The 15,316-nt window shown below is 43.7% G+C and overlaps 1 protein-coding gene across 1 annotated transcript in view; it reads left to right on the top strand.

Moving 5' to 3' along the window:
- LOC120936555 (vertebrate ancient opsin-like) overlaps positions 1 to 15,316 on the top strand; it is a 177,123-nt gene that overhangs the window by 78,952 nt on the left and 82,855 nt on the right. The window lies entirely within an intron of this gene.

The raw sequence follows: 15,316 nt of genomic DNA, 5'->3' as shown, positions 1-15,316 counted from the left end.
TGAAAAACATACACACGACCGGTTTCCTCTGCAAAAAAGCTCTGCCACCAAGTTTCTTGATGGATTCTGTCGAGTTTCTCGGTCATGTGTACGAGGCCTTAGTTGCACAACATGCTGAAGAGCAATGCAAATACTGAAAATCAGTAAACATATTTAGGGATATCAGGGCTGATAAGCCTGTTTGTTATGTGATAAGTGAGAGCTTGTAGAAGTTGGTACTAGAGTCAAAATAACAGGTAACTCTATATGATCAAATTACAGATGAAATGTAGTAGAACATCAACTGCTGCAGGTGGACTTGACTGCTGAGGGGCAATGTGCCTAGGCACAAAGGTATAATAGAATAGACCACCCCTTGCCCTCATACCATATAATAGAACACACTTACAACCATTAGGTTGAAAAGGGCAAGGCCACAGCTTTATTTAAATTCCAACACAGCCAGTGCCAGTCACAGTTGTACTGTGAGCACGCTTTAACCTTAACTATTTGAATCCCAAAAGGGGCCTGTCCTTACCATAAGTGCTGGGCAGACAGCCTACTTCCAATTTCCAATCAACAGCATAGCCTGTTACAGCAACTTTATATACTGGCAAGGTCCAGAAACCGCAGCAAGCTGTGACATACCATCAAGGAAAAAAGGGGCAGGAGGGTGGGCAGCTCTTCAAGCCACGTTTCTTCAAAAGGCCCAGAATTCCCTGGGGTAGTACTTTTACTGAGCTCAGGTTCAGCCCAACCACCAGAACTTAACCAATCTTGAATGACCACTCATCAACTGCCTATGCCCAGCTTCTGGCCATACCCCCATCAGTCAAGGCTCTCTTTCCCTATAGGGGCCCAAGAGGCCTTCATTATAGGAAGTTCTGGTTGCTTTTCCCAGAGGATACTGGTGCTGCCTGGTTGTGCTTAACAGTCTACAAATACAGATTGCTAGTCTTGGCCTAAAGCTCTGTAGCCTGAATTGACTATTGCTAGAGGAGAAGTCTGGAGTCAGTCTTGTCTATTTTTTGGGTACTTGGTGCCCTAGCCCTTTCTCTTAGGCCCTGTACACACGATCAATCCAAACTGATGAAAACGGACTGAAGTTCGGTTTCATCAGTCCAAACCTACCGTGTGTATGGCCCATCAGACTTTTGTCCTTCAGACCAAATTTTTAAAACTTGCTTTTAAATCGGACTGATGGACTGATATGACCGATCGGTCAAAACCGATGGTTAGTACGCAAAAGCATTGGTTCAAAACCCGCGCATGCTCAGAATCAAGTCGATGCATGCTTGGAAGCATTGAACTTTTTTTTTTTTTTAAGCACGTCGTTGTGTTATATGTCACCGCGTTGGACTCGATCGGATTTTGAACTGATGGTGTGTAGGCACATCAGACCATTAGTCCATCAGACCATCAGACTTCAGCCTTCAGTCCGTTTTCATCAGTTTGGACTGATCGTGTGTACAAGGCCTCAGAGTTTATGCTTTAATGATCTCTTTAAATCAGGGGTCTCAAATTGGCAGCCCTACAGCTGTTGCAGAACTACAAGTCCCATGAAGCATTGCAAGGCTAACAGTTACAAGCACGACTCCCACATGCAGAGACATGATGGCACTTAGTTCCGCAACAGTTGGAGGGTCACCAGTTTGAAACCCCTGCTTTAAATGTACTAACGTTACTGGCACCCAATACCTTTCACTGCACAGAGTCAAGGTTTCTCCTCAGACAGGCGCAAGAGGGAGCTACACTTACTGCTAGGCTTGATGATCACTCTTATATGGACCAAGGGTGGACTGCTGGCTCTGATAAGGTTGGGGAGTGGTGAGATCTTCTAGAAAAGTAGATAATAAATCCTTTAGGCTGGATTCACACTGTTGCATCGTAGTACTTGCAGACTTACTCCAATTTACTGTGGCATGTGGAAGGAATCACATGCCACTTTATTATTATCCATGCACGCCAGCTGCCAGCAATTGTCAATCTCAGTGTTTAGCCCTTATATTTTACATAGTTTTGCTTACACCATGCTGCACTTAGAGGAACAGCTTGATGCATTATTTGGCATGTTACCACAGCATGTGGCAATGTACATTATGCATGTTGGTGTGAGGGAGTGCCATTCATTTTGAATGGCACTCCCACACAGCTTACCAATGCGTTGCAGTGCACTGTAATGCAATATAACTAATAATGCACTACAGTATAACTAAAAATAATCCATGCATTTTTTTTGCTGCTTTAGGCAGCCCATTCAAAAGAAAATAGTCCATAATTTCCAGGCTTGTACACCTAATGGGAAGTGAAAGGAAATCTGCTCCTAAACAGTTGTCATTGGAACAGTTTGCCTCATTGTAAGATTTCCCCTCTATTCGTGTTCTGGGCACAACATTTAAATTCCTAATCACATTTAGTACTGGTTACAGTGGTCAGCAGGACGAACCGAGAGAGAATGACTCTCTCTAGTAGGGAGAGTCACAGCAGCAATAGAAACAACAGGATTGCTAATGTGTCTTTGGACTAATAGGGGCACAAAAATGTTGGTCCAATCGGGAACTGCTTCACCTAACACTAATAGACAACATCTTTATAAGAATTATCTGCTCAGTAAGTTTTTTTTTTTTTTTGTGAAAATAAGAATTTTGTAATGCATGTGCATTATGTAAGAAAATCTCAAGTCAATCTGCTGGGAATTGATGTCAAACAAAGTGTTAATTAAATGGAGCGTGTTAATAGGAGCCCTGAGGAATTGTGCATGCTGGAGAACGAGGAATGGGAGAGTGTTTTCAGAATCCATCATGCGCCCAATTGGTAATGGAATGTATTTCATACCTACAAACTGTCCTTTGTATTCGTTTTAGGTAGTGCATTATATCAACATTTTGGTTTTTTAATATCTACATTAAAATACAATGTACACCTGTTATGTTTACACATAGTAAATGGCCACATTCAATGGACAGCAGGTACCTACAAGTACAGTATCTTCATATACAGCAGTATATTTTATTTGGAAACCCTATTGTGTTGCATCTCAGTAAACCGCCACAATCAATGGACAACACATACCAACAAGTACAGTTTCTGCATATTTAGTATATTTTGTTCATGAGCCCTGGAAAGCTTGCACTTTTACTCTTTTGCACAGAAATTGAAATATGTCCTAAGTTTCCCCACAACGCCAACCTTGTTGGTTAGATGGGATTACCTTGGCTGACCATAAATGATTTCATAGGTACAGACTATGCTCCTGATTATGAGTATTACTAAATAAGATGTTTCAATACAGCTAAGAAGCAAAATGGGTGTATTTGGTCATCAGATGTACCCATTATTGCACAGGAAGATTTTCCATCTGGTTGGAAAACCTCCTTGTGCAATAATGGGTACATCTGATCCCTAAATGGGCTTGATCCTTTTCTCTGCTATGGGGCACCACTGAGTTTTAGGTGGGGACTACAGTTTATCATAGTACTGGATTGACTTTAAAAGGATGAACAACTGTCTTTATGCCCGTTTTATATTTCAATGTATTTTTATTGAAAAAAAAACAAGTTCCGAAGTAGACAGACACATATGCTGAACTGAACAAAGCTTTTCGGGTCATCGTCATAACAATACAGAGATATAGGAAATATGGCCATAACACACCCATCTTCCATTTATCATAACAGAAAAACACTATGCCCGTTTTATTTACTAGTGTTGCTCACGAATATTCGTATTGCGAATATTCGGCTCGAATATGGCATATTCGAGTATTCGCGAATATATCGAATTTCGCGGCCAATATTCGCTATTCCAAATATTCGCATTTTTTCAATTTTATTTTTAAAACAGATCACATCCTAGTGATCTCCATCGATGTCTAAAAGCATTGCTGGTATGATTAGAGACACTGGGCCGAGTAGCTGAAGCGATCATTTAATATTGCCGAATATTCGCAATGCGAATATTCGGCAATAGGAATATTGCGCGATTATTTTCTCCGCCCTTCTTTTGCATCAGAGTTCTCCTACCACAGTTGTTAAAATTTCGCTATCATTTTCGCATCCGCATTAGCGCAATTTCGCAATATTGTTTTTTGGATAAAATGTTACGAATATTCGATTTCAGAATATTAGTGAATACTTTCTCCGCCCTTCTTTTGCATCGGAGCCAATCAGAGTTCTCCTACCACAGTTGTCGAAATTCCGCAATCAATTTCGCATTCGCATTTGTGAAATTTCGATAATATATCACGAATATTCGATTTCAGCATGAGCCAATCAGAGTTCTCCTACCGCACTTGTCGAAATTTCGCAATTATTTTCGCATTCGCAATAGCGAAATTTTGCAAAAATTTCATTTGGATAAAATATCACGAATATTTGATTTTAGCGAATATTTCTCGAATATTCGGCTATATATTCGTGATATATCGCGAAATCGAATATGGCGTATTCCGCTCAACACTATTATTTACTCAACTATGGCCAGAAAGATTGCTAATCTCACTTACCTATGATGAGCTGTGGATGGCACAGGGCAAGCAGAAGTCTGACTTTCTCTGTAGAAGTCAGCATTTAAATAAGATATTGCCCCAGGTACACATATTTGCATACCTATCTGCATATATGTTACATGTACTGTATATATTTATGTACCTACATTTTATTACCTGACAACTACTATTACATCCACGCGTAGATATACGCGTTTGCTGTCATATAGTAGGTCCACTGAAATGGATTATTCCATGACTTTCAATATCTATAGAGGATTGTGTTTGAATACATTTTAACTACCGGTACTAGTACCTCGAAATGTATATGCAAATACTAACTCTTTGGAAAAGAGGGGCAAAGTATATATAACTATAGCACTCTCCAAACAGTAAGACATAGGACGAAGGGAGAATGATTTTATGATTTCTTTCCCTCAGGCATGTTCTATATACATGCATATAATATATCTATTTATATACTGTATTCATACATACACTATATCGTCTGAAGTATTGGAATGCCTGCCTTTACACGCACATGAACTTTAATGGCATCCCAGTCTTAGTCCGTAGGGTTCAATGAGTTGAAACAAAAAGAAAAAATGCGCCTACTAAGTGTAGTATGTCTGAAAATATGGAATTTATTCATTAAAACAACCAAATGGCTACTCACTAAAAAGTAGCACAAAATGCGCTCATAAGAAGGAAAGTGTAGTCACTGTGGATAGTCAGCTGATGATGGTGGCTTCTCTGGTGAAGATATTGTTGGTTGCTGTCCAGGAAAGAAGCGAGGCAGAGCACTGCGGGAACAGAGAATCCCGGAAGTACCTGTTCGGCGGTGTGCGTTTCAGCCTGCAGCGCACACGGCTCTCGGCGACAGGAAGTGACATCAGACAGGGGCTCGTAGTGATGACGCATTTCAATGCTTCCGCATTTTCATCAGATCTAATGGGAGGAGGAGACTGGCATACTTATATATGCTCTGTAGAACGAGATGGGTCTGGAAAGCAATGATAATGGGCAGTCATGACTTTGGACCAGCGCACAAAGCAAGGTCCATAAAGACATGGATAAGCACATTTGGGGTGGAGGAACTTGACTGGCCTGCACATAATCTTGACCTCAACCCGATAGAACACCTTTGGGATGAATTAGAGAGTGGTGACTGCGAGCCAGACCTTCTCATCTAACATCAGTGCCTGACCTTATGAATGTGCTTTTGGAAAAATGGACAAACATTCCCATAGACACACTCTCAAACTTTGTGGACAGCTTTCCCAGAAGAGTTGAAGCTGTTATAGCTGCAAAGGGTGGGCCGACTCAATATTGAACTCTACGAACTAAGACTGGGGTGCCATTAAAGTTCATGTGCGTGTAAAGGCAGGTGTCCCAATACGTTTAACAATATCGTGTATCTTTAGTAAAGCCATGACTAAGCACTGAATCAGTGTGAAACGCGTCAGCTGTCCCTTCCTTTGGCTGTGTTTGTGATGCATGTCCATTTTTACCAATAAAGACAACTTTTGAAGTTCTTTTGGAGTGCGGCTGTCCATCCCTTTTGAAATTCTACATTTAGTAAAGATGACATTGGTGATCTTGTTTTAAATATAATAGTTACATGGCTTAATATTGAATCCATGCATCCAACACATGATTGAATTCCCCATTTGTCACATGTCGGAAACCAAACAGTCTACACATGTCTCCAAAGTGTTTCTGTGTTTGTTAAAAGAATACGTGAAAGTATACCTACCATAGTGACAAAGTATTTTAATAAAGCAAGAAATTCCTCTAGGCCTGAACACCCCTCTCATCTTGATGCTCAATGTCTCTGCATGTGTATTCCTCTCACGCCTCAGTTTGCATAATGAAGAGGGAGTGAGTGGTGTTTATTAAAGTGGAGGTTCACCCACAAATGTTAATTTTTAACCTTCGATTCATGCTCATTTTGTCTAGGGGAATCGGCTAGTTTTTTTTAGATCGAAGCTGTACTTACAGTTTTAGAGACCGATCTTCTCCGCCGCTTCCGGGTATGGGCTGCAGGACTGGGTGTTCCTATTTTGATCGACAGTCTTCCGACAGGCTTCCGACGGTCGCATCCATCGCGTCACGATTTTCCGAAAGTAGCCGAACGTACTGACGCACTGACGTTCGGCTTCTTTCGGCTACTCGTGACGCGATGGATGCGACCGTCGGAAGCCTGTCGGAAGACTGTCAATCAAAATAGGAACGCCCAGTCCCGAAGACCATACCCGGAAGCGGCGGAGAAGATCGCTCTCTAAAACGGTAAGTACAGCTTTGATTTTAAAAAAACTAGCTGATTCCCCTAGACAAAATGAGAATCAATCTAAGGTTACATTTTTTTTTAGGGTGAACTCCCGCTTTAAGTATACAGAGGAGAACACAATAGAGAGACAATGAGCATCAAGTTGAGGGGGGGGGGGGTATTCATGTATTGCATTGTGTACCCCTCTCTTCCTGAATGTTATAGTTATACTTCCTGGTTCCCCGCTAAGATACAGATTTTTTAAGTTCTTTAAAGTTAAAGCGGAAAAGTGGAACTTCGGCTCATCTGATTCCCCCCCCCCCCTCCGGTGCCACAATTGGCACATTTTGGGGAGAGGGGGGGACAAGATACCCGTCTTTGACAGGTATCCTTTCCCACTTCTGGGAGTATGGGCCTCGGCTCATGACATCACTTCAGGGCTTCCTCCTCCTCCCCTAGGCGCCGGTCCAATAGAAGAGAGGAGCAGGGGCCTCGCGCATGTGCAGTAGGGTTCCCGGCGTGAAACTGAAAGGCTACACTGCCAGGTTCCCTTTCCCGCAATGGCGTCGGCAGCACCTGACAGCTGATGGAAACATCAGCTGCAGTGCCGACATCGAGGGACTCCAGGACAGGTACAGTAAGTGTCTTAATATTAAAAGCCAGCAGCTGCAGTATATGTAGCTTCTGGCTTTTAATTATTTATTTTTTTTGGCCAGAACACCACTTTAAGTTGGCTAATCGATTACAGGGGTTACATGACAGGCCAATAAAGAAATGGCAAATCATGGCTGAAACTTCCATGTGTATACAGATAATTTAATCCCAAGGAATAGTTTGAGGTCTCTCTGTTGGTGTCAAATACAAAACTAAAGACCTGGTAAAGAATCATGGGCCAGATTCACAAAAGAGATACGACGGCGTATCTCCTGATACGCCGTCGTATCTCTGTGATCCGCCCGTCCTAACTATGCGGCTGATTCATAGAATCAGTTACGCATAGATAGCCCTAAGATCCGACAGGTGTAATTGACTTACACCGTCGGATCCTAGGATGCAATTCTAGGCCGGCCGCTAGGTGGCGAGGCAATTGCGGTCGGTGTAGAATATGCAAATGACTAGTTACGGCGATTCACAAACGTCCGCGATGCCCGTCGATCTAAATTTACGTAGGTTCCGTCGAGATACGCGTCATAAAATTAGGGCTACCTCCTAGGTGTTCTAAGCAATGTTAAGTATGGCCGTCGTTCCCGCGTCGAAATTTTAAATTTCACATCGTTTGCGTAAGTCGTCCGTGAATGGCGCTGGACGCCATTTACGTTAACGCCGAAACCAATGACGTCCTTGCGACGTCATTTAGCGCAATGCACGTCGGGTAATTTACCCGACGGAGCATGCGCAGTACGCTCGGCGCGGGGAACGCGCCTAATTTAAATGGTGCCCGCCCCATTTGAATTAGGCGGGCTTGCGCCGAGCGGATTTACGTTACACCGCCGCAAGTTTACAGGTAAGAGCTTTGTGAATCAGGCACTTACGCTGTAAACCTGCGGCGGTGTAACGTAAATGGTATACGTTACGCCGCCGAGGAGTAATGTAATTGTACCTGAATCTGGCCCCATATTCTGTGAACTCCACCTAAATCTGAGATTTGAATGAAGTTCGAATCTATTGCTCTAAGCTAGCCTAAACAAACAACATAGGGCCAGATTCACAGAAGAAATACACCGGAGTATCTACTGATACTCCGGCGTATTTTCAAATTTGTCGTATCTTAATTTGTGATTCACAAACAAGATACAACGGCATTTGGCTAAGATCCGACAGGCTTACGGCTTCGTACGCCTTCGGATCTTAGGCTGCAATACTTCGGCCGCCGCTGGGTGGAGTTCGCGTCGTTTTCCTGCGTCGGGTATGCAAATTACCTTTCTACGGCGATCCACGAAGGTACTCGCGTGCGTTACGTCGTCACAAGTCGTTTTTTCCCGTCGCAAAGTTAAGCCTGCTTTTTCATGGCTTAACTTTACACCAGCCATGTTAAAGTATGGCCGTCGTTCCCGCGTCGATTTTTAAAAATTTTTTTGGGCGTAAGTACATTACGCACGTCGCCATTCACAAACACGATGGGTCACCGTAATTTCGCGCAAAGCACGGCGGTAAATTTCCAAACGGAGCATGCGCAGAACGTTCGGCGCGGGAACGCGCCTAATTTAAATGGTACACGCCCCATTTGAATTAGGCAGGCTTGCGCCGGACAGCTTTACACCATTGACATTTATACAGCGATCAGTGCTATAAAAATGCACAGATTACTGTGTAAATGACACTGGTAGGGAAGGGGTTAACACTAGGGGCGATCGAGGGGTTAAATGTGTGTTCCCTCAGTGTGTTCTAACTGTATGGGGATTGGACTGAGTAGGAGAGGAGACATATGGCTGTTCCTACTTACTAGGAACAAACAACATGTCTCCTCTCCTCTGACAGCACAGGGTTTTGTGTGTTTACACACACAAATCCCCGTGCTTGTCCTCGCGATCGCGCATGGCCGGCGGTTGTTCGCGACTGCCGGCCACACGTATCGGGTCCCCCGCCATGCAGCTCCCTCTGGCAGCTCTTAAGGGAACCCCACAGGGTTTCACACAGGGGAGCCATTCTGCCCCCGTAAATACACGTGAGCCGGTCAGGAACCGGTTAATAATGAATGATTATGCCAGCTGTAGTGCAATGTATTACAACTGTTAAAGTATATTAGACATACTGCTTCCAAAGACTTGTATGGGGTTAAAATAATGCTTTCATTACACAGCATAATTGTAGGCATGATTAGATCTTAGTGACCTTTCCTACAAGAAAAAATGACATTGCGCACAGTCTGTTGTTGACAATCACTTTGAAGTACTTCTTCTTCAACAAGCTCGGTTTATTGTGCATAGAACACAACCTTACACTTATCTGAACTAAATACAAATGCTCATTATCTTTTTCTATTCAAATTTATTACATTTACAGAAAGTCAACCATGACAAGCTTTGTCAAATATGGTGGAATTTTAATCCATAATGTCAACATTATCTACACAGTGAATGTAAAGTAGTGATGATGGCCATAGACATCAGATGTTGGAAAAATGTCACTCTGTAGGGATGATGGAATAAGGAAATCAATGTTCAAAAACACAAAGTAAGACAATTAAAAATAAAGTAAACTACAAAAATGACCAAAAACTCTAAATAAAGAAAAAAAAGAGTAGGTAATCCATAATTTTACAGCAGAATCAGTTTATGTAAAATCACCTGCACAGACGTCTTAAGAATAATAGAGCCAGGCAGCCAATATTTAAATTAGTTAATATCTGAGCTTTGAAGAGGCTTAAACCTGACCCTGTATTTTTAAGAGTAGTCTCTCTTGTTTCTAAGATAAAAAGATTTTAAACTCAAGGCCGGCTTCAGCATAAAACAGCATAGGCAGCTGCCCTTAGGGGAGGGGGGTTGGGTGAATCCCTAGCCACTTGCTGGGTATTCAGATTTTTATAATACCAGTCTTCCATGACCCCAAGCAGGCAAACTAAAGCTTCCACGCTGCTCCCGGTAGGAGAGAGGGTGCACCGTGGATGTTTTTGTTTTCTTGCTGTTTAGTAGGCTAATGGCAGAGTGAGAGGAGAACAGTAGGCAGGCTGGGCGGTCTGCATGTCCCATTGTCTAAGTGGACCTGCAAGGATGCACCTGTCCCACTCTTGTCCCACTGCTCCCCTTCTGTCCCACTGCTCCCCTTCTTTCCCACTGCCCCCCTGTCCCACTGCCCCCCTGTCCCACTGCCCTTTCCTGTCGCACAGCCCCCATACCTGTCAACCTCCCAACCACACTGCCCCCCTCCTGCTCCATTTCACACCACATGTCCCTCTGCCCCCTTTTTGTTCCACTGCCCCCTTCTTGTCCAACTGCCCCCATCTTGTCCCACTACCCTCCACCTGTCCCACTGCCCCCCCTTGTCCCACTGGCTCCCACCTGTCGCACTCCCCCCACCTGTTACACTCCCAACCACACTGCCCCCCTTCTGCTCCAGTGCTGCCACCTGTCACATTTCCCCCTCCACTCACACTGTCCAGCTGCCTTCCTCCTGTCCCACTGTCCCCTCCTGCTCCATTGCCCCTCACCTGTCCCACTGCCTCCTTCCTTTCCCACACCTCCATCTGTTCCACTGCCCCTCTCTTGTCCCTCTACTCCCCACCTGTGCCACTTCCCCCTCTTGGCCCACTGCCTGTTCCACCTCTCCCATCCTGTCCCACTGCCCCCACCTGTTCCACTCCCCACCACACTGCCCCCTCTTGTCCCACTGCCCCCCACCTGTCCCACTGCTCCCCTCCTGTCCCACTGCCCCCCCACCTATTCCAACTCCCAATCACACTGCCCCCCTCCTGCTCTAGTGTCTGCCATCTGTCGCACTGCCCCCCATCTGTCCCAATCCCCTTCTTGTCCCCACTGACCCCTGTCCACTGCCTTCCTCCTCGTTTACGTAGGTCGTACGTGAATGGGGCTGGGCGTAGGTTACGTTCACGTCACAGGCATTGAGCTGGCGTATGTTAGGGAGTAAATTCGACGTGATACTGAGCAGGCGCGCGCATGCACCGTTCGTTCGGCGCATCATTTACATGGGGTCACGATTCATTTTAATACAAGATGCCCACTACCAGCCTACTTTGAATTAGGTGGGCGGCCCATTTACGTTACGGCCGGCGTAACTTAGGGAGCAAGTGCTTTGTGAATACTGTACTTGCTCTCTATGTTACGTCGGCGTAGCGCATATGAGATGCGCTACGGCCCGCACAGAGATACGCCGATCTCTGTGAATCTGGCCCATATTGTTTATGAACATTAGAATATCTCTTTTAATGGGATTCACCTTCATAGAACTTTTTCCATGACATACATCTCTCTTGGCTTCATAAACAGGGCCCTAATTATTTTAATGTCACCCTGGAATTAATTGTATATTGTAGGAAATACAGCCAATGGGCTTCTTCTTCCAAGAGTCATCATGTAGGTCATTTACTAAACTCTGGTCCCTTAAAGGTAAAGCATAGCGACGCTAGGTCGATTTTCATTTAAAAATTTTTAGTAAGTTTATTCTGAAAATTGTGGCCGCTGAGCGGAATATAATCTGTGGGGTAGATTTACTAAAGCTGGTGCATGCAGAATCTGGCGCATCTCCGCATAGCAACCAATCAGCTTGTTCATTTAAGCGTTGACAATAAAACCTGGAAGCTAGTTACTATGCATAGCTGCACCAGCTTTTGTGTGCACCCTGTTTTAGTAAACCTTCCCCTGTGAGTCAGCCCAGGTGGAGAGTCCCATCAGTACCCAGTTAAGTGAAAGATTTGTACTCAAACTTCTTAAAGCGGAGTTCCACCCTAAAAATGAACTTTCTGTTAACAGCTTGCCTTTAATGTAATTTTTTTTTTTTTTTTTACATTTTTACTCACTTCTTTCTGGCTGTTACTAGTTCCTGGTCCTAGGTGGTTCAACTTCCTGTCCTAAGACCCCATTGGCCTCCTGGGAAATGATGACCACTCATTTACAGGAGTCTCTGGGCATTACTGTGACTAAAAACTGCCCCGCATGCACCTCTCACTGATAACCAGGAAGAAAAAGGAACAGGGCTTCACATGCCCACACATATGATGGATACGGCCACAACATGAGTTGGAGCATATAAGGCAAGTGTTTTTCAATGATTTCTAGAATGATTGGGGAGCTATAAATATGTTTTAGGGACTATTTAATGTGATTATTGTAGCTTGCAAAAAAAATAATTATGCCCGGAACACCGCTTTAAGTTGAGGATTAGCCAGTATAAATAATTAAAAGGGAAGTGTGGACATTTTTATTTTATTTTAGAATCATATTTACCTAGGTGGATGCAGCATTGGTTTAATGCTGCATCTGTCCCCTGCTGGTTCTAACACTGAGAACTGAGTAAACAAACAGCCGATTACCTCGGTGCTCAAAGCTCCCCTGAGCAGAGATCTGGTGACCACCAGTCCTGCTGTCTGCTCTGCCACTCCAGCGCTCAGTGGAAGCTCTGGGCTGTGGAGGGGATGGGAGCGACCAGCTGCGGTAAAGCTTATGTAGGTGTCCGGAAGGCTGGCTAAGCAGCGCACTGTTCCTCTATGGCGTCCTGAAACCGGAAATGCGTGTCAGCGTGGAACGCAAGTTTAGAGGACCGGAAGTGACGTATGGGCGACAATCAGATTAATGATTTCAAATTTACAGATAATTTGATTCGAAGCATTCGAATCAATACATTTTGAAACGGACAAATCAAAAAACTTTAGATTATTTTTGTTTACGATTTGATGTGCCAAAGTGAACAGACAAAAGAAAATCAATGTAAACAGACAGATCCCTGTTCTGTCAGGGAAGTAGGAGAGATCTGCTGTTCCTAGTGATCAGGAACAGCGATTGCTCTCCTCTCCAGTCAGTCCCATCCCCCCAAGTTAGAAACACCTCCCTAGGAAACACTTAACCCCCTTTATTGCCCCCCTAGTGTTAACCCCTTCCCTGCTAGTGATTTCTATACTTTAATCAGTGGCTATTTTTAGCTCTGATAGCTGTATAAATGGCAATGGTCCCAAAAAAGTGTCAAAAGTGTCTGATCTGTCCTCCACAATTTCGGAAGTCCCGCTAAAAATAGCTGATCATCGCCATTACTAGTAAAATAAAAAATAATATTAAAAATTCCATAAATATATCTCCTATTTTGTAGACGCTTTGTGCAAACCAATCAATATACACTTATTGCATTTTTTTTTACCAAAAATATGTAGAAGTATACATATTGGCCTAAAACTGATGAAGACATTTTTTATTTTATTTTTTGGATATTTATTGCAGCAAAAGTAAACATATTGGGTTATTTTTAAAATTGTCACTCTTTTTTTGTTTATAGAAAAAAAAATTGCAGAAGTGATCAAATATTGTCAAAAGAAAGCTCTATTTGTGGGGAAAAAAAGGACTTAATTGAATTAGGGTTAAACGTTGCATGACCGTGCAATTGTCAGTTATAGCGATGCAGTGCCGTATCGCAAATAATGGCCTGGTCGTGGTCGGGAAGAGGATAAATGCTTTCGGGGGTGGAAGTGGTTTAAATCACCTTTGGCTTAACAAAAACAGCATTATTTCGAAATGGTACTCTAATAACCACACACAGGGGCAGATCCTTAAACAAATTACGCTGGCGTATCTGTTGATACGCCGCGTAATTTCAAATTTTGCGCGTCGTATCTTTGTTTTGGTATCCACAAAACAAGATACGATGGCATCTGTGTTAGATCCGACAGGCGTATGCCTTAGTACGCCGTCGGATCTTAGATGCAATTTTTCTGCGGCCGCTAGGTGGCGTTCCCGTCGTATTCCGCGTCGAGTATGCAAATTAGCTATTTCGACGATCCACGAACGTACGAGCGGCCGTCGCATTTTTTTACGTCGTTTCCGTTCGACTTTTTCCGGCGTATAGTTAAAGCTGCTATATGGTGGCATACTCAATGTTAAGTCTGGCCGTCGTTTCCCGCGTATAAATTTGAAAATTTTACGTTGTTTGCGTAAGTCGTCCGTGAATGGGGCTGACGTAATTTACGTCCACGTCAAAACCAATGAGTCCTTGCGACGTCATTTAGAGCAATGCACACCGGGAAATTTTAGGGATGGCACATGCGCAGTTCGTTCGGAGCGGGGACGCGATTTCATTAATGAAACACGCCCCCTACCGCGAATTTGAATTCCGCACCTTACGCCGCGAGAGATACACTACGCCGCCGTAACTTACGGCGCGAATTCGTTGAGGATTCAAACCAACTCAAAGTAAGTTACAGCGGTGTAGTGTATCTGAATCTGCGTATGTATGTGGATCTGCCCACAGTGTTTGATTTCAGAAATGTTTATAGTTTAAAATCAACAAATTTTGTTTCGTTATTCAGAGCATTCGGTTTATATTGTAATTTGGGTATTCAGATACTTCCAAATCTACGAATAATTAAAAATGTGTCTGAATATTTATTCGGAACGAAACAAACCACACATTTATATTACTCACATTCCTCCTGCTTCTATGCTCCTCCCATCATCTAATCCCTGTTTGTGGGCATGTTAGTTGTTGAGAAGTAGCAATGCTCTGTTGCCACTGCCCCCTGTGTAGTAAGCATTCCTGTAGTGTAGCCTGTTCAATTGTAGTCTTGTGTTTTTTAGTCCTGTTCTTACTGCACACATTTGCAGCTCTAGATGGCCTTTAGGTGTTGTAGCTGTCATTTTGCTGCTATAGGGGTGTCAGAATGAGGCTCTTTTTTCTAGTGAATGTAATGGGTAAAAGGAGCCTTGTTCTAAGAAAATCATGTGAAAGTGAAAAAAGAGCGACAGAATGAAGCTCCTCTTTCCTGTACCGCAGTCTAAGTTTTAGCTGAAGCCTCGTACTGTGACACGTACCTTGGGAATGAGCCTGACGTGCAGAGGGAGACCTCTCGTACCGCCCTGGTTTCCGGGATCACTGGGGTTATGACAGTGACCGTAGGAGCACAGTGATGTATGAGTACCTGCAGA

The sequence above is a fragment of the Rana temporaria genome, chromosome 4 (assembly GCF_905171775.1).
Source record: "Rana temporaria chromosome 4, aRanTem1.1, whole genome shotgun sequence".
Taxonomy (NCBI): domain Eukaryota; kingdom Metazoa; phylum Chordata; class Amphibia; order Anura; family Ranidae; genus Rana; species Rana temporaria.
This window is presented reverse-complemented; position numbering and strand designations above follow the sequence as displayed.